We start from the raw sequence: 20,766 nt of genomic DNA on the forward strand, positions 1-20,766 counted from the left end.
GAATCTCCCTCTCTAAACAAAACCTTCCTAAGTCTCTCTTGGCAATGTTAACTTTCCTGATTTTACTAAACATCAAGTTTATTTAACGCAACCCATAAATGCTCCTCAGAAACGATGGTACTCTTTAGGACAGGCTATGCTATTACCTTTCTCTCATAACCAAATTCTCTTCATGACCAACCCTCCTACATTTGGTTACCAGTTATGGTTTCTCATGCATACACCTTATTGAAGCCCATTTTCATATCACCTCTCACCTCCATTAGTAAGTTCCTGAACTGCCTTATTTAGCACAATACTTTTCTCAAGTAACAGGGAAGGACTTTGCGATGGAAGGTATGGATGAACAAGGATATGATTCTCACCTCTCAGTTATACCATTCAGGTTCCCTTATTATATTTTCTTTGTTATCCTCCATATACAAGCTTCCTTCCCACATGCGTGCTCAGTACAATGAACTCTCTGTTTTGGCACACAATACATTTTTGCACCTCTCCTCTACTGAATGCTGTCACCCAGGCTCATTTTCTGCCCAGATAACATCCTCCATACACACTAAGCGACTTGCAATTATAACCTTCTGAGAGCACCTAATCCAAATAGGACCAAATTGATCATTGAAACATTGTGGGAATCTGATCTGGGATTCACATGGCCAACATCTGTGTGGGACAGAATATGGTGCAAAATACATTCCATTGCCTGCACTGCTAGACTCACACAAACCTTATACTTTTTCTGTAACTGATGTTTTTATACTCCTCTTCATCTTTTCAAGCTCAAATGTGTGCGCCAAGACACATGCTGAGGCTGACACATTCATTCTGGTACATACTTTAATGTTCTTTTGCTACCCAGCATTATCCACCTTCTGGCATCTGATTTGGCATCACTGCAATCACTCAGTTTAGCTTACCCCTGGCATATGAATTGTTGTTTCTGGGTAGCATGCAGGATGCATGGATCTCTCATAGAATGCTCGGGAGATTGGTAGATCTCTTGATTTCCAAAGCCATTTCTGTTATGACTTCCAATTGGAAATCTATAGAGAGCATCACTCTTCAACACTGGTGGCATTTCGTACGTTATCACCATAGACTATATCGGTATAACCTTCACTCATTACAGTTGTCATTTCACTGTAATCAGTTGTGCTTCCCACTTACCAAATATTTGTTGCCTATTACTAGTAAGAGCGTTTCTTCTACTCCCACCTAACCGTATAACTTTATAATCTTTTCACTTTAAAATATATTTGTTCAATTGTACAATACAATTAAATATATTCCCTTTATTCAACATGGCAATATATTTACTGCTTCAGCTGTTGTTTTCAATAACAATTAATTTCATTTCCTTATTAACATAACATAACGTGTATTTGTAAAGCGCACGTTCACCTGTAGGTATCTTGGCGCTGAATTACAGACGTTTAGTGTTACCCAACTCAATGGTACTCATTTTATCGACCCCAGATGGATGAAAGGTTCAGTGGACCGGCCGGGATTTGAACCTGTGACCATGAGGTTGAACACAGGCCCCTACAGTGGAAGTATTAGTTCACTAAGCCACAAGGTCTGGCTTATTGAGGTTACAAGTTTCACTTGTATACAGACTTTCATCCTTTTCTCTTTCTACTTTTGTTTCCTTTTCCATGCCGTCCTTTCTCCTTCTCTTCTCCCATCAAAAACTACATCGTTTTTTCTACATTTAACTTTGCCTTTTCTTTCCTTTCACGCTAAAACTCATTCTCATTGTTCATGACCTAAAAGTATTTATTTGATGTACTTAACTTTCCAATGCCCTACCTCTTTAAGTTGCAATGTTTATTATATTTTATTTTGTTTTTCTCAATAAACAACTTTTCCTTAAAAAAAAGAAATGTCTGGAATTCTCAGTCATCTACCACCGACAGGTGACAACTTTGAAGTTTTACAGGACTTTCTGGCTGACGTTACGAATTGACTTTTGCTTTCCTATTTGAACATCTTCCTTGGTGATTGTCATTACTTAACTATATTTTGTTTTGGTTATGCTGTGACATATAGCAACTCACATTTCCATTAGAGATTGCATTGTGGCCCTGGGCCATCTACCAAAGGTAATTCTAGAAACCGTCAGGAGCAACTGTTTTCCTCTAAGATATAAAATGTGGGACAAGTTCTACAGATTTCACTTCTTGTAGTGATACTTCGACTTTCTCTTTTTGTGTAAAACAAAGGCCTTCCCTAAAGTTAGCTTCAATTTACAGTATGAATTAGACTTTAGTGTGAATTAACAGGACTTTCATTTATGTAGGAACTTCCTAAGCCCAAGTTTTTTAACAGAGTACTCATGCTAACCGTGATGCTGTGTATCAGATGTGTCAATTTAACATGTAGGTAAACTCTTTCTAAAAAGTGGTATTCTTATTTTTCTGAAAGAATACTCATGGCCACATGCTAGGATAAATGAAACATGGGCTGGGTGGAAAGACTGGAAATCAGTCCTCATTAAATTAAGGTTCCTGTATCTAATAATCAGGCTATCTGACAATAAATCTCTCTAGTACTTATTTCAGTTTGCAAGATTTATGCAGTTCTAATTTTAATGTTCTATTCTAACAAATGAGGAGGGTCTTTCACACTTAGTGGATGAAGAGTGCCTGAGAACATATTAGAAGCATATTGTCCCAAGATATGATATATTACCCAGGCCACATCAATGGATTTCCTTCTGAAGAACATTGTTCTGATAAGATGTACGCACAATAAAACATACTATATCATACCCCCATGAAAATAGCTAAATTTGCCCCTCTTTCCTCCTCAAAATGCCCAAGATGTGAATTCTCCACGGCTGATGATCTACATATATTTTTCGAATGTGTTATGTTAAAGGGGTTTTGGCAGAATGTGGAATGCGCACTTGGAGCCATCTTTAAAGTTAAGATCAATTTGAATCTCTCCATAGTAATATTTGGCATCAATGATGAATTGATGAATTCGCTGTTGGTAACACAAAAAGGCTTGCTTTAGCATTTGATTCTTATTGCTCAGAGGGAGATTTGTAAATTGTGGAAGGATTCACGGCCCCCACTCTATGAGAATTGGCTGAGGGCTTCACTTGGTTTTGCCCGCTTGGACCAGGGACACTTGATCAATAATAGTTTTAACATCTGGTCACAGCTCATAGCATGGGGTAGAGAAATGAGACTGATTCAATGCCCCTAGGTCCAATTATTACACCAAGCTTCATACAAAGAAGCTGGCCTGGCTAGGCCTACAGCCAATGCAGTAGCAGAAGCCTGGGGAGCCCAGGTTGGAAGGATGGCTTTTTGCTTGTATTGCAGACGCTATATGGTGAGATTAGGACAAAAAAAAAAGAAGTTGAGCTCAACACTTAAGACATAAGAAGCCATTGCTGGTATAAGAATTAACTAGGTAGGAAGTCTTTTGGCCAGCCCTGCTGCAATCCTTGTTGCTACATTTTGAAGTCCCTGGGGCTTGCCAAACAGCCTTTTCTGCCAAGCCTTTAGACAGGATTTTACAATACCGAGAGACAAATGATGGGTGAAAAGGCTTGAGATAATATGATCTGTTGATATCTAAAGTTGACATCATTCGACTTTATTGCTCAACATTCCATTACAGACAAAGAATGACAAAGTGCAAATGAATCTATGATTTGCCATATACTAGATATTCCATCCAGTACAAAAAAACGAAGAACGGCTGACAAAGGTTATGCACGAGTACTTATGAGGTATGATACATGTGTCAATGTCCTGTGCAGAGAACGTCCAGAGTGTGCCGAACCAACACTCCACTGCTAGGCAGATCCGAAAAATTGTGTACAAATGGACGGTGCACCAGAGAAGAGTATCCACAAGGTCCAATTTGTGTTAAATAATTCCTTTATTAAATTTCCAATCAAAACAAACTCCTCAGCCAACGCGTTTCGTTCTCAAGGAACTTCGTCAGGGCTGAAACAATCCAAGACATATAATCAATATTGAATAAAGCAAATAAGAATATAAACAATCACAAGTGTAAAAAATAAAGACAAAAGAAATAAGAAAAAAGAAAGAAAAAGAAGCCCAGCTCAGAACACCATACATAGTTACAAAGTTAAAAAAGATTATGAAAACATTTAGCCATCATGAAACTTTCCATATCATAGAAAAGGCATTCATAAAATCACATCACAAAAGTTTCCATATCATAGAAGAAACGTTCATAAAATCACATAGTGGAAAGTACATATTATTGACAGTACATTACTGGTAGTTCATGATTTAAAGTAATCACAGAAGCAACGTGCATATTATATGTAACAAAACATTTTGAATAATTCATAACTAAAAGACGTTACAATGTCATGTTATTCTAATGGGAAGAGAACAGTGAACCCACTTTTTTAAGTCTCTGCGACTCTATATCACATAGTAATTCACACTATACAATTTCTATTTAATCTGTACAGTTGTAACAAGAGAAGAAAGTCATCTTACCTATGTTATAAAAAAGGAATTCCCTGTAAATTAGTCCATTGTTTAAATCTGAAATTAGTATTTAGCAGGCCACTTGATAGAGGGCCTATAATTTTGTTGGGCAGTATTTTGAATAGATTGAGAGCGAATCAGCAAATAAACAATATGATAATGCTTTAAGAGATTGAGAGATATCTGTTCACCATAATCGTTATAGCAAGATCGATCAGAATGGATGCATCAATATGTGATCTATATACTAAACAGAGGTCCTAATACTGGCATACTCATCGTTTTAATGTTCGTGTAAACACACGTATATCAATCAATAATGGAGAACCATTGTCCCGTTCCAGAATCTACACAACAGTATTTAGATATGGTCCAATAATGGATCATACCTCAGTTATGAATTCGTGTAGAAGCACATATGTCGAACAATACAGAACATCAAGTGTCACGATCCAAGGCCTACCTAGCAGGAACCATTATTTCTTATAAGGATGACAATTATCTGGATGCGAAGTATATGGCATCTGAGTGGATCTTTTATATATAGACACAAGTAGCAACTGGTAGGAGCTGTGTTAAGATAATATATCAAACGCTCACCTTTTATTAACGCCGACAAAAGATGCAATTCCCGCCGTATAATAGCTTTGGGAAAAGTTCAAGTCGCGGTCACCCACTCTAGACCAAACAATAAAACAAATAGCTGTTCAATATAGAGTCACCAGTTTGAGGGTAAGAATAAAGTTACTACAAGATAATTATGTCAAAGGTCACAATCACGAAAAGTGCCCCCAATATCTAAACGTGGTTTAATATTATGCTGTGTTTAGGTTTCTAAATCATATAAACAGCATATAGACTGATTGAAAGGTACATGAGCGGGACCGTTCTATATTTAATAAGATGACAGATAAATCTCTAAGCCGTCACAAAGCATCATTAAAAATATCCCAACATTCGATCAGGTATATCCATGTAATATAATATTGTATCGATTTTAACCTAAAGATCTTATATGTATAAATTAATACCGCAAACCGAGTGACTACGTCTACAAGGCTAACTAATAGGGTGTGAATAGTCCGTTACATATGCCGTACTATAGTTCGCAATGTTTTCCCAAGTTAGAACGGAAAATATTAAAGGCCCGCTCCCCTGTTGCATTCTTACCGCAATTTCCGTGTTCGGAAGAGTAAAGAGTACGCTAACCGAGCTACTCAAAAAATTCGATTTAAATATGCCGGCAGGCTAGCCTTGTCACCGCCCATCTCGTTTACAACCTCCCGATCCCGTGTGGATCATGTGATAGTATATATCTTCCTAGACGCCATCTTGTAATGGACAAGAAATAATACTACGCACGCCCTGTTGATAAGTTTATACAATTTACGACACTTTGCAACTAAAGATAAACTTGCAAAATTAAATTAACTGTAGATCCCATATTTAGATGTTGAAAATATATAAATAACTTGGGCGTACTAACATCGTTATTTGTACCAGTCTCTCTTTCTCAACAATATACGGTCAATATACGAATAACTAGAACGTATTATCATCGCTAATTTTACCAGTCTCTCTTTTTCAACAAACTACCGTCAACATGTACTTCAATTAAAGAAAGGAGGAGCACATGTATAGAGCCTATCGTATCAGGTGCCAATGATTACATCTGCCGATTGTCGTGGATTACATCTACAGATAAGGGCAAGTGTATGCCGGCATAATACTAGACCGACAGCGCTCATCTGACATCACGTGCATTTTTCATAGTCGTACTATTCCCCATAATATTGAAAATAGAAACAGTTAGGCTAAAGAATTAAAAGGTTAAAAAAAACGACATGAAAAAGAGGGAAAATAAGATAGAAACCATAACAGTATCTAATTTGTATTTAGAAAAACCTGGCAAAAGGAAATATCCAGGAAATACATTTCATCGGAAGTATCAGATCCTTAAAATCACTTCTCAGTTAGAAAAATCCCTCAACAAAAATGACTGAACGAATATTTGTTTTTAGTGGAACGACTCCATATATCATTGTTAGGAAATGTATCTACTACAGTCAAGATATCACTGTAACTAATGTGATTCCTTCCCTTGAGCCCAATGGGAAAATACAATCACTGGTCCCGGGTATCATAGAAAGTGGTGCATCTCATGATCCGTATTATGGAACAGATATCTCTCAATCTCTTAAAGCATTATCATATTGTTTATTTGCAGATTTGCTCGCAATCTATTCAAAATACTGCCCAACAAAATTATAGGCCCTCTATCAAGTGGCCTGCTAAATACTCATTTCAGATTTAAATAATGGACTAATTTACAGGGAATTCCTTTTTTATAACATAGGTAAGATTACTTTCTTCTCTTGTTACAACTGTACAGATTAAATAGAAATTGTATAGTGTGAAATTACTATGTGATATAGAGTCGCAGAGACTTAAAAAAAGTGGGTTCACTGGTCTCTTCTCATTAGAATAACATGACATTGTAACGTCTTTTGGTTATGAATTACTCAAAATGTTTTGTTACATATAATATGCATGTTGCTTCTGTGATTACTTTAAATCATGAACTACCAGTGATGTACTGTCAATAATATGTACTTTCCCCTATGTGATTTTATGAATGTTTCTTCTATGATATGGATACTTTCGTGATGTGATTTTATGAATGCCTTTTCTATGATATGGAAATTTTCATGATGGCTAAATGTTTTCATAATCTTTTTTAACTTTGTAACTATGTATGGTGTTCTGAGCTGGGCTTCTTTTTCTTTCTTTTTTCTTATTTCTTTTGTCTTTATTTTTTACACTTGTGATTGTTTATATTCTTATTTGCTTTATTCAATATTGATTATATGTCTTGGATTGTTTCAGCCCTGACGAAGTTCCTTGAGAGAGAAACGCGTTGGCTGAGGAGTTTGTTTTGATTGGAAAATTAATAAAGGAATTATTTAACACGAATTGGACCTTGTGGATACTCTTCTCTGGTGCACTGTCCATTTGTACTAGATATTCCATCCAGAACTGCTAGACCAAGTCCCTCTAAATTGTAATGCAAACAATCATAGATGCTATTCTATCTCAATGGGTATTCTCGATGGGCAACCACATGAATCCCCGAGGCAAATTGATCAGGGTAACCCACGCAGTAGCATCTCCAATGATTTTAAGGGGGTTCACCCAATGAGCCATAGATAAAACTGCTGGGCCCACCTGCAAACAGCAACTACGAAGAATGTGTGTGTGTGAGGGGGCATATGTATTAGTTATGTTGTAGAAAGGATTAATTAATATATAGACATCATTTTAATTAGTTATTTTTCGAAATAAAGTTACAATTATTTGTTACACTGAAAAAAGGCTATCATATCTCATTAAAACAACTAATACGTATGTTTTATTTATGTATAATTCTTAATATTAAATTAAATGCACTTACATTTTCATTTTTTTAATATTTTAAGGTAATTTAGCATTATTTCCGATGGGCTTTTATTTTAAGTCTATGCCTCCATTATTTTCAATTGAATTGTGCTGCAGTTTCAGTGCATTGCCTAGTATGGTGCTGGACTTACTTTAGTTGGAGTACATTTACCCCTATGTTGGGCCTTTTTTAGCTGTACTAACTATAGACGTGCATTTTGTGAAAAGCAATGGGTTTACTGTTTTGTGGGTGGGTGCATGCCCTTACTTAAACCTCTCCTTAATCCTCTATAAACACCTCCTTACTCCTCCCTTAATTCCTCAAAAATATTCACTGTTTTCTAGCTACTTTCACCTGGCCTTCCCACATATACTGCTAAAACATATATCTACGTATGTACATAGATCCACTATTGGAACGGAGGTCTTCATACATAAAAGATAGGAGAGGCAAAGGCTCAGACCTCTGCATGTAGGTTAGTGAATAACATTTTGTAACATATTTGATGTACTATTTTAGTAGTACTCAATTTGCTATGAAATGCAGTTTTTGAAGAGGCCCTAATGTGCTTGGTAAAACATGGTGTCTATTTGTTTCTGTGTTTGCTTCCAGCTTTGGTTTTGGGGTCCATGTGGGGGAAATTGTCAAATGTAGCTGAGGCGCAGGTCCCATCTGGCACCCCTCTAGAGATTACAGTGCATTCACATCTAGGCACACTCATGCCTTTCGTGCAACTCACTTAAGACAAACATAAAGAGCTGTTGAAAAAAATAATTATACTGCACTCAATTTCTCTGGGCCTATTCAACCCTGTTTCATTCTCTCTGTCTAATTATAAACAGGGAATAATACATTCAACACACTGCACTGGCCTTCACACATGGTGAAGTTTCACAAAATTGCCACACTGGGGTATAAAGCTATTCACCTAGGCTCATACTTTGCCCATTTGGGCAAAATCATAAAGTTTCTTTGCTCCTCTGCATTGAAGTGTAACTTACCATAGACACTGTGCTGATGTACAGATGTAGGATTTCCTGCTCAGTGGGTGGAAATAGAGATATCTGCCTCAGAAGGGATGCCATGTAATAGTATGGTGTAATGAGTGGGGCTGGGTTTAGGGCCTTCAGCTCTTGAAAGAGGAAGGCGCTTGCACTGATGTTGAGAGTGTGGTCTCGGTTCAAGGTACAGTGTGAAGGATGGGACTGAGGCGCTAGGCAGACAGCAGGGTTGTGCCAGTAGCTCAAACTAGGGACAGTTATGAAAACACATCCATCCAACTGATTTCCCTCATTGCAGTACTGGGACAATTCTACTGCTAGAAAGGGTGATTATAGTCAGTGGTGGCTCGCAGAGGGAGTGCTGCGGGGCGGTGGGGTGGGCGGGGGGAGTGGAGTCGGACGTACGACGGCCAGGAGTAAATTAAGTATATAAATAAACAGAACTATTTACCTTGCTCCCGTTGCATCGCCGAGTTGGCCTCACTGCCCCGCAGAACATCTTCTGCGAGCCGCCACTGACTATAGTTGCCATTTTTAAAAGAACTTCCCACTCACTAAGGTTTCAAAGTTCAAATATAATCTCCCCTGGTATATTTATGATCAATCCAAGAATTTCATCAATCACTCTTACAATTTATTCTTAGCTTTGTTCCCATATCTACTCAATATAATTGTGTGATGTGCACAAGTCCACTCACTATGGTGATCATATTGTGCTATATACCCACTCATGTAACCTCTCATCTGCAGTTAAAATCTCTTGACAGTTAAACCTACCTCTAGGGATGAAAAGCAATGTCCTTTTCATAAACACAATGTGTACTATGCACCCTTTTGAGATATATATTGGGGCAGTTTTCTATTCAGTCACACATCATATGCACACTTATTTTTCATTGACTGCTTTGCGCAGGAAGTGCACTTAAATAATCAATTACCTGTTCCTTTTTTCTTTTTTTCCACAAAACATTCACTCCACTGCTGCGTTTTTGAGTGTTTTTTTTTGTACAAAACCTCCATTTTTTCCGGTCACAAACTCTGACATGGACTGTTGTCTCGTCTTTCCATCCAAATCGTCGAAATAAATATGGATTACTTAGATTGGCTCAGATCCAATCCTGAATGACTCCTCTTTCTAAACTCAATGCGTGTGTTATTTATGGCGTCTTATTCATAAACATAGAAGAATCTCCCCTCTAACAGGATCTGTCTTCTGTAGGTAAAGAAAGCTGACACCTTATGTTTGAATCTGGATTAATCCTTCAACATTTGACTCGAGGAGAAAACACGGCAATAAGAACTCTCCAGAACCATCACTACTTTTCTTCCATTTTTAAATATTAGCTGTATTAACGTGACATACCTTTCCATCAATAACCGGAAGGCACAGACACAACAATAACAGAGAAAGCCCGCCAGCAGCATAGCTTGCCATGCTTTCAAAGTGAAAAATGAATATTATTCTATAATGCAGATATTTCCTAAGTTACTTATATCCTGACAAACAGTTCATTGTAAGAACAAGACTGTATGACATTTTTAACAATGATGCACTTTCTAAAAGGCAGCCATCAAACCCCAGTCGATGGTTATGCACGAGGCTCAGGAAGAAAACCCCTGCTTTGAGGTTGTCTGGTATTTTATTGTTTCTCTCTGATGCATTTCTACTAGAGAAAGCTTCAGGCAGGTGAGACAGATAATCCATCGTTACAACGTAAAGCATTTCAGATACCCACTAAAATAACTTTTATATATGCATATGTTAAACCCTCATTCTATATTTCTAGGCCCAGATACTTCTGTTACACCCTTGTGTTAGATTGATACACCGTGCGCATGCGCATGTCAGCAACTTGACCACAGTATTCAGTGGTTCATCCTATGATGGGGCGCACTGTTTTGTGCATTTTCCATCTCCTTTGCAGTACAGACTTGTTACCTGATCTATCATGTCATTTGCTGCATTCTATTGCATTAATTGCTCAAGCAAATGAAATATCTGCTGCGTCATCATTGATTGCAATAAACAAGAGTCTATGGGGCATATGAACAAGCCCCTATCGCCACCACAACGTCAATATATGTGACGGGGCTGCCCCTCATGTACAAGGCAGAGTTAAGCCACGTTAACAAGGCAGTGTTAAGCCACTTAACGTGGCTTAACACTGCCTTGTACATAAGTCCCCCTTTCACGCAATGGTTAGCGTGAAAGGGGTGGGCATTGGATGCATCAGTGGACGTTCCACCACAACACCCATTCATTTTGGCGCTGCCCCCTATGTACAGGAGTGGCGTACATAGGAGACAGCACCAACATTAAGACAAGGTAAAAACTAGTCTTAAGATGGCAAAAGGAGGAGAAATGCATTATTTCTCCTTGTTTTTGCTTTTTCCATGTGTGCTTCCTTGTGCAGCACACACGGAAAAAGCAAAATGCCAGGGTTTGTTTATGGGTAGGACAGTGTCCCTTCCTGCACATAAACAAACTTTTTAAAAAATGCATATTTTGTCACCTTTATCTGAGATGCATGAAGCAGCACGCATGAAAGTGACAGGATGGCATTTTTAGCATTATTTATGTGCAGGAAGGGACACCTTCCTACACATAAACAATCCTCCCTTGCACACAGACACCCTTGCACTATGGTGCAAGGGTGCCTGCGTTGGCGATAAGTTGCTAAACTTAGCCCCATCGCAGGGAGAAATGCAAGGCTGCACCACATTCTTGTAAATATGGTGCAGCCTTGCTTTTCAGAAGTGGAGGAGAGAGGCATTAAGACAGGAAGGCTACCGACTCTCTCCGCCACTTCATTGTACAAAAGGCCCTTTATGTCTTAAAAAGAAAATACACATACGTTTTTAAGCTCCTGCCCATCAAACTTGCAGTCAGTTCGCTCACCTTCATTTATTATTGGCGTTAGGTCACAGACAAGTTAAAAAGCACCAGCCAGAAGACTGATTACCTTAATCGATGTTAGTGAGTACATTGCATTGAATTCCAGGCAGGCTGCCTTTGTGGCCTTAACTGCAATTGACGCCAATTTTGGGCAATTAAAAGAAATTAAATGTATTTGAAAAATTGATGAATTTAAATGCTGAAGGAGCAGTGTCCCCTTATTGCTTTCTCATTCTAAACCTCAACAGTCCTTTTTATGATGCCTTTTTCATTGATAGTTGTTAGTAATATTGCCTTGAGTGCCCTTACCAAGGTAGCTTTAAAACACCGACCTGCAGCCTCCACCACTCCCTCCCTAAGCAGCCTTGCAGTGTTCTCCTGCAGAGCGCCCTGTTCTTCAAATGGCAGGAGGGAGGGTTTGCAGAAGAGCCCCCACACTTATAACCAGCTGATGGCATTGAAAATATTAATAAAGTCTCTCCAAATAAATGCAGACCCTCTTTGATTTGCAGTCCAAGACTTACAGCCTGATTCATCAAGCTGATTTGCGCTCGCAAAGGGCCAGATTCTGAGAATCTGGCCCTTTGCGAGTGCGATTTTTGCATTTGGTATTCATCATCCCAAATGCAAAAATCGCTATTTAAGGATTCGCATATTTGCGAGGAATTGGATTTAAGGAATCTCTAATAGAGATTCCTTAAATGCAATTCATCAACCAAATAGAAATAGCGAAATCGCTATATTTAGTCTCAATTTACCACCAGGTCTGACTTGGTGGTAAATTGCGTAAATAGTGTAAAAAGCACTTTAGTGCATTTTTTTCTTTTGCATGTTACACACACACATGTCCTTTGGACATGTGTGTGCGCAACACCTGTTCAAATGGGCATTTTAGGGGTGCTACAGAGTGTCCTTTGGACACCCCTGGCACCCTTAAAATCGCTATCTGATTTGCGAGTAGCAAATTGCTACTCGCAAATAAGGGATACTCCCCATTCATTCCTATGGGCCTTTTGGCCCATAGGAATGAATGGGGAGTTATTCCTTTTTTTGCGAGTAGCAAATTGCTACTCGCAAATAGAGAACATGTAGGAATCGCTATTTATTTAGCAATTCCTACATGAATACCGTTTTGCGTGTCCTCAATAGCGAGTCGCTATGATTCGCTATTAGGGCCACGCAAAACGGCCCCTTGATGAATCAGGCTGAAAGTATCTTCCAGGCCCCCATCTGAAATGCTCTGTCCCTTTAAATAATAAAATAAGAATTGATCTTCAGACAATACACTCCAATACATGTGGTAAAGACTAAGTCAGTGAGGGAGTTCCTCTCACATCCCTGTTTCTGCCTTCTGTGATTAAGTACTATCTAATAATGTTTCTAGCCATTACAAGGGGGCCTAGGGACCTAATGCAAACAAGCACAATTGAGCCCCTCTGGTGCTGGTTTGGTAGTTTTGTTGCAGTGGGCACCTAACACCCCTGGGGCCTGTGTTACAACACCTGCTGCACTAATGACAGCACCACCGTTCAACCAACTCTCTTAACAACATAATACACATAACATGGCATGTGCACTCTAAACGACATCAGTAAATATTGCTTGGCTTCGCTACTGAATGGATTTTCTCATGAAAGTAGTCCCTGTTTGCAATCCACTACACGCTTCTAATATTTGATCTTCTGCTTATTGGACTTTTATTGTAAATCATGTTTTTTTTCCTCCCTGCTTTGGAATACCGCTAAAATAATTTAATCTCGCTGGAGATGTAGTCACTAGAACTCAAAGGAGTACTTGCTATTGATTTGCATAGTGAAAAGATGGTACTGCAAGGCTAGCTTGGTTGAAGTGTAAAACTTAATCTACTCATAACACCCGCACTGTGCCCATTCCAGGATGGCATGCAGTTCTTATATCTATATGTATTACCAAAAGACAGGCAACACTTGTGTAGTTTTGTGATCGTTGTTAGCCCCAGTTTATTACCTTTGCATATCCATCTACACATTCTGTATTTCCCCATGGCATCATTTTTATGACCAGGGTCATAAATCATCGTCATGAACCATCATAAATTAGGGTGTTATACATCCTGTTGTTTGCTGCCATTAATCATTTTGCTTTAGTGTCATAAATCATTAGCCATAAATCATTTGTTGGTCATAAATCATTTGCTTTCCATAACTCCTTTGCATATGCATATAGTCGTAAACCACCCTGACAGTTTGTGCATTGTTCTGTTGGTTTCCTCGCCCCTTAGCGTGTGGGGAGTAGGCTCTCCCCGGAGTTAGGCCCCAACTCGCTACCTTGCTAGTCTCTTTTGTGCCCTGCCGCCTGTGGGGTTTGGGCTGTCAGCGCCATCTCTGTTAGCTACCCCCTTTTTATGAGGCCTACTCACCCTGCTGTAAGGAATCCCAAAGTGAGCGGCCCTCTTTCTACACACCGCCCTGTCAGTGTGCTTCCATAATCGGCCAAATGTACCCTTCGTATCCGCCAGCCCTGCTACACTGCTGATGCATCGGTGTGGGTGTCGTAAAATCTTCAGCGATGCCCCCAGCTCCAAAATGCAGTAGTGAGCTGTTGTATGTGAGGAAGCATCTTATATCCCCCTTTCCACTCTTCCCGCTGATCTCGGGGTTGCACCCTGATTGGGGGGATTTGAACGTCACCTTGCCCCCATTTGCCAGTTGATCCAGCGTCTCTTTGGTGTGAGTTTTCCTTGCAGGAAGTGCCCTCCCTCCTCGGGGCTCTTCTAGGCAGAAAACAATGGCTCCTTGCAGGGCTCTGGCGTCTGTTACGGTGCCGGCCCATGAGGTACCCTTCAGGGGCAGCCTACACACTAACACCCGTCCTGTGCCAATTCTAGGATGGCGTGCAATTCTTATATATATATGTATTACCAAAAGACAGCCAACACAAGCCTAATTTTGTGGTTGTTGTTGGCCGCAGTTTATTACCTTTGCATATCCATCTACACATTATGTACTTCCCCTGAGCATCATTTTTGTGACCAGGGTCATAAATCATTGCCATTACCCATCATAAATTAGGGTGACTCACATCCTGTTGTTGCTCATCATAAAATATGTGTCATAAATCATTGGTGTTTCATAAATCAGTCATAAATCTTTGCTGCCATTAATCATTTTGCCTTAGGGTCATAAATCATTAGCCATAAATCATTTGTAGGTCATAAATCACTTGCTTGCCATAATTCCTCTGCATATCATAAAGTCATAAATCACCCTGACAATTCGTGCATTAGTCTATTAGTTTCCACTCCCCTTGTGTGATGGGTAGCCTCTCCCTGGAATTAGGCTCTAACTCACTACCTTGCTAGTCTCTTTTGTGCCCTGCTGTCTGGCGGAGTCTGGGCTGTGAGTGCTGTGTCTGTTGTGCCACCCCCTTTTGTCAGGCCTACTGACCCCTATTTCTACACACCGCCCTGTCAGTGTGCTTCCATAACCAACCAAATGTACCCTTCATATCTGCCACACTGCCCTGGAGGCGCACGTCTTCCTGCGGCTCTCCCCGTGTAGCTTTGTCTTTTGTTTAGGTGCAGCCTGTTAAAAACATCACCCCCACAGGTTGCTCCAAAAAATGTGCATGCCTCCTTACAATAGATGGACCATGTCCCGTCCGTAGTGCCCCGGGCGACCTGGGTGGATGAGCCCATGTCTCACGCTCTCCAAGCCATTTGTTTTGCAAAGTGTGCTCACTACAATATTCAGTTTCTTTTTAAAATTCTCGAGTGCCTTATGTGATTCGGCCCTACGCCACACCAGCCTGGCAGTTGGTCCCATCTGATCCCACCATAGGACGCATGTGTTGACCGGATCCCCTCTCTTCTTGTGGCCTCCCTGCTGCCATCATGAATTCATTTGGGAAACAAAAGAGTGACCCACAACCCATACCAACCAAGGGCGCCTCCATCCTGCTGAGACAATGATCAGAATATGAAGAGAATGTCAGACAACCATTTACTTCTATGCGGTGCCGTGTTCATCTAAAGCAGCTGGGCTCTCACTTAAGTTCTGTATGCCTTGGACTGCCATCTGCAGACAGCCTTGATCCCTGTCTCAGACATCCCATGCTAGCTGCTATTGTCACTGCTCCAATCCTAAATAAATGAGAACCAAAGGCACCTGGTGGGAGGCCAGCCTGACCCAGGGCTTGGTGCATCACTTCTGAGAACTGGAATTTACTCAGGAGGTTGCCATCTTTGTGCTTGAACAGAAGGCCCTCCCCCACCGGCCGCGATGCCATGTAGGTTAGCAAGCAACATACTGCACGATATTTTGGGTTCCTAGTGCATTCTGGCCTTATTACCACCTATTTGCTGGCCTGGTCAGTTTTTGTTCTTCTCAGCCGTAGATCCACCTCGGCCACTCTCGGCCTGATGTCGGCTGCCTGTAATAAATGCTCTGCAGTACCTGTTCTAGCCGGGCCACGAATTGCTCCGCCGCCCTCCTTATCTCGCCCGCATTCCCAGTGTCTGGATGCTTCCTATTTCGCATTACTGTCCCTGCGTACTTCTTGTAGTGCTTGGCCCTGTCACGGGAAAGGGCTTTGTCCACTAGTATCGACAAGTCAATTTTTCCAGATAGCATAAGTCCTCCGGGAAGAGGGTCATGTCCCTTTCTGTCCCCGGTGCCAGCTCCCTGAATCTGCCCTTCTGTGCACAGGAGAGTGCATCTGCCACCATCTTTTCTACGCCTGGTACATGACATGGTGCCAGCTCTATGTTCCCCTCGAACTGCAATTGAACCAAGCGACGCATTAGCCTTAATGTGCCAGGGCACCTGGCTGTCCCTCTGTTGATTGCCTGCATTACTCCTTTGTTATCGGACCATAGCATCAGCTACATGTCCCTCAGTTTTTTCTTCCAGACCGCTAGGGCTATGATGGGGAACAGCTCTAGAAATGTGATGTTGTTGGTGATGACCTGCTTATGCCAGCTGTCCGGCCATAGCCCTGTGCACCACTTGTCCCCTAGAATTGCCCTGAAACCTGTGCTGCCTGATATGTCTGTGAACAAAGCAATCTACCTGGCCATCAACCAGCCCTCTCCCCAGCTCCAAAATGCAGTAGTGAGTTGTTGTATGTGGGGGACGCCTTATATCCCCCCTTTCCCCTCTTTCTGTCAATCACAGTGGGTGCACCCTGATTGGGGGGAATTGAATGTCACATATACCCCCAATGGCCAGGTGACCAGGCCCCTCTGTGGCGTGAGTTTGCCTCCCAGGAAGCGCCCCCTCTGCCTCAGGGCAGTTCTAGGCAGAAAAAGGGCTCTGGCATCCATTATGGCGTCAGCCTTCGAGCCCCCCTTCGGGGGCGGCCTCTGCAAAACTTTGTGAAGTTTTCAGAAAATAGGACAGTGGCATTTTGATTTAGGAGTAGGTTTTGGTTTGGAGAAACCTACTTTTGAAATATAATTTGTCTCCAAAGGTGTTTTAGTGAGATAATTATTTCCCAGAAATAGTTTATGTGCAATTTTACCCTCAAAATCCTGTTTAGTGGAAACACATCACCTTCATGACAAAGTTGGGATGAACCGCCTCTAAATTTCATGCTCCACACACAGGGTAAGATTACAGATTACATGATGCATGGGAAAACCAGAGTTGGAATTTGCATTTCTGGTGTGTATTCCAACATCTGCCCCACCCAAGTTTTTGAGCCTGGAACTGAGACTATCTTTCAGGACCAATGGCAGTCCCTTTCCCGCATGTTCTCTTCCGATTCTGTCAGCTGTGGTGAAACAGAAGTAGAGTTCCACCGTGCAAGTCCTCACACAGCCAACTTGGAATCAGGTGGGGTGATATCCCCTTTAGAGACACCACTCTGTTTGATTCATATGCAGCCCCAAAGGCTCATATTGAAGAGAGGATTTTTAGACCCTGTTAGTACACATCTAAATGAGAAATGTCATTATGGGTTCCATTTTGGAAAACGAACTGCAAAGTTATGAGGACTTTTTATTCAAAGGAGTTTTAATTCTTTGCTGATGCAGACTTAACTTATTTTCTGATTGAATTTCTAATTCAGTGACTCAAAAGTGGGAAATCAAATCTGTAAAATGTCAATAGGGTGCTGTCATTTATTTTAATAAATAAGATTAAATGGTGGTATAAATAACAATAAAAATAGATTGAAAGCATTGCTGCTAGTCTATGGATCTGTGTCATTCATCCGGGTCTGAAATTCTTGTAGTGTGCTTTGTTTATCGCCCTGTCAGTCCAGTATCACATATCCATCTGCAGAGAATCATTGATCGGAAACATAGAATGAGCAATCTTCTTTAGGATGCTGTTGCTCTGTGCTTTATTGCTCTTGCTTGCTGATTTTATGCTGCCCAGGTGTGTCACATGCACCTTTAGAAATAAATCACGATTATAGAGTTCTACATGAAAAGTCTCTTTTTCCTCCCAATTGCCAGAGCCCTCCTAATATTCGGTTGGGCCCTAAGGGGGTATTTACACATTCTGTGGATCACTCACTCACTCACTCACTCACTCACTCACTCACTCACTCACTCTTGAGTGGCAAGAAACACTGAGTGGCAAGGAATACCTGCAAATGATAAACCTGACAAAGCATTGCCCACATAACATCTGTATATTTGCAAATCCTATGACAAACTATTCAGGAAATGAAAGTTAGAAAACACTTCTGTGGGCATAGGGGCATGATGTATTTGAGCATAGGGGCCCGATGTACTGAAAACTGGTTGCTAAAGACTGGTTGCTATCTCTGTCCAGTATTTTTGTGACCAGTATAGCATTTTATACACAAACTTTGTACTAATTGATTGGTGTGCAAAATGTCTATTCAGAGTGGGTTGCAATCCGACCTTCCTCATAAATATTAATGAGATGGCTCAAATTATGCTATTCAGTCCCATTTTTGGCCATCACAGGGATGGTTGCCTGTTGGGGTCAGCAGACCACCATGTCTGTGATCACCATTCACTAAAGTAAACTTTTTTTTTAATGCAGCCCATTTTCCCTAATGGAAATGGTGTTGCTAATAAATAGAAAAATACATTTTTAGTTAAAAGTTTGTTTTGGATTTTGCAGTGGTCCCTTGGACCACTGCCTACTCCCCAACAAGTCTTTATTTTACATTCACAAATGGGAGGGGATGCAGAGGGAATCACTTCCCTTATGCGACTGGCTTACTACCCTAACTCAGGGTTGGTAATTTTTCAATGTTTTGCCACTGGATTTTGATTGATTCATACCAAATCACTATTTGGAAGGTACAACTACAAAACAATACTTCCAATTACAATTTACAGATTCCTAAAACGCCACTAGTACATGCAACTGTAAAAACAAACCGTACATGTGGCTTATAGTTATGAATAATCTCTTTAACAAACGATCTGGCCACAAGTAGGAGTTTGCATCTAGATCAAGATTACATCTAGTATGATAATATCACCCTTGTTCAGTACAATACTGCTTGAATTCTGGTCTTGAGGCAAGATGGCGGCCGCTGCGGTGACTGAGTGAGCTGGTTCCTAATCCACCTTCCTGCTGAACCTCACTCTCCTCTATCCTGGACCCCTGCAAAAGACAATCAGAAGGGTTACCGCATTTTTTCATTGGATGCTCCTCCGCGGATGATTTGGCGTTCTTGGACCTGGTTCTGGGGAGTACCACCGCCTTGCAGGCTGTAGGCTTGGAGGTCTTCTGGCGCTTTCTTTCCACTTTCGTGCTGCACCTACCTTGCTGCAAAAAGGCCTCCGAAGGTCGGCGTCAGAGGCACTAAGGGTCACGGGCCGCCGGGGAGCTCCGGCGGCTCTCAACAACTCACTCCGGATCTAGTTGGGGAGAACCATAAGCCAAAAAAACAAGGCTCTACCTCTACAACAGCGGGAGGGCCTCCCAGCTCCGGGGACCAACCAAAAATAAACGGAGCAGTACGGGCTAAACATAATGTTTAGCCCGTACTGTTTAAAGCGCAATACAATAAAAATAAACAAACGTAGGACACTCCATTGTCTGTATCAGCGGCAGCTTTGACCCCACAAGATGCTGTCACTCAAGGTACAGAGCTGACGCACGATGAAACACTCGCTTTTGAAATGACTGGGGTACCGCTGATGTGTGAAGGTGGCGGGTCAACTACCGATCTACTCACTATCCCTGGTGGCAGTGGGGAGTGTGGGTTCGTAACTAACTCGCCCCCCATAGATGGGCCCCCGGTAGTCAATGATGAAACAGAAGCAGAACAACAAAAAAGAAGCATTATGGGATCTGAAGTTCCTTTCTGAGACAGTTCAGGCCAAATCAGCTATCGACTCACCTTACTCAGTGAATTGTGGAGGAAACAAACCATCAAATTCCAAGGAGGAGGACGTTGCATTCAAGCTTTATTCATTATCTGATTATTCTAACTCTTCTGGCGATGAACATCCTGGCAACGACTGGGCTGCTAACGAAAGTGATAGCAGCAGCCTACATTGGGAAGAGGAAAATGATAAAACATTGCTAGGACAAGGTATGGAGCGCGGACCACAAGATCCAGCAATTCTTTCTGGCAGGTTCTATGACTTGGGGTTATTCCTTTTCACACAATTTGGGAGGGAAGGAGACTTCGGAGGAAATCCAACTGGCAGGTACTGTTAATGACAATAACATTGACAAAAACCCAGAGGGAATCACGCTCTCTACAATATGTCAAACTATTATGGCCCTCAAAGAGGAAACTAGAGCAGAGAGCTCCAGTAAGCAAGGAACCTACCACAAACTTCAGAACTCTATTTGAAGGGTGGCCAAGTCATGTGCTGACTTTGCAACGAGAATGGGGGAAGCTGAGACTCGAATTTCTCAGCTAGAAGACGAACTAACAACTAAAAAAAAACTTACAGAGTCTATGAAATCTATGAAGGATGACACAGTGTGGAAATTGACTGACATTGAAAATCGCTCAAGAAGAAAT

Source organism: Lissotriton helveticus, chromosome 12 (assembly GCF_964261635.1).
Source record: "Lissotriton helveticus chromosome 12, aLisHel1.1, whole genome shotgun sequence".
Classification (NCBI taxonomy): domain Eukaryota; kingdom Metazoa; phylum Chordata; class Amphibia; order Caudata; family Salamandridae; genus Lissotriton; species Lissotriton helveticus.